The sequence below is a fragment of the Penaeus monodon genome, chromosome 27 (genome assembly GCF_015228065.2).
Source record: "Penaeus monodon isolate SGIC_2016 chromosome 27, NSTDA_Pmon_1, whole genome shotgun sequence".
NCBI classification, from domain to species: Eukaryota; Metazoa; Arthropoda; class Malacostraca; order Decapoda; family Penaeidae; genus Penaeus; species Penaeus monodon.
Genome location: NC_051412.1, coordinates 36,999,557 through 37,000,008, shown reverse-complemented (window position 1 = coordinate 37,000,008; position 452 = coordinate 36,999,557). Strand labels below are relative to the sequence as shown.

The 452-nt window shown below is 34.1% G+C and overlaps 1 protein-coding gene across 1 annotated transcript in view; it reads left to right on the top strand.

Moving 5' to 3' along the window:
• The window catches only part of LOC119590827 (PAN2-PAN3 deadenylation complex subunit pan3-like), a gene marked incomplete at its 5' end in the record, with an annotated part of 21,148 nt that overhangs the window by 16,910 nt on the left and 3,786 nt on the right, over positions 1-452 (top strand).

The window sequence follows — 452 nt, the reverse complement described above, 5'->3', positions numbered from 1 at the left end:
TGACAAGTTGTATCTCAAGTCGATATTTTCTGTTGTAGATTATATAGACATTTACTAATACAGCCATAAGGAAATGTAATTGAGGAAATGATGATGTACAAAAATAGAACATTTCTCTGACAATGAAATACTTAATAATTAGTATAGGCACCCAGAATGCTTATTATAGGTGTACAGTAGAGATGTATCAGATATCTGTAAATGTGGATGTGCAGATGTGGATATGGGATAACAAGTGCGTCTGTGATTTTAAAAATCAGAATTTGTAATTTGAGAATTTGGATATTTGATGAAATGTGTGTGCAGATTTTTCCTATAAATGCATTTTCAATTGCTGGTGATAACTTGCAAGCACAAAAGTCAACCTTGTATATTATCAGTATGTGGGACATAGACCCCAAAGTCATCATGCATTGCTACTCTCCCCCAAATCCCTTACCCTGTTGGATCTG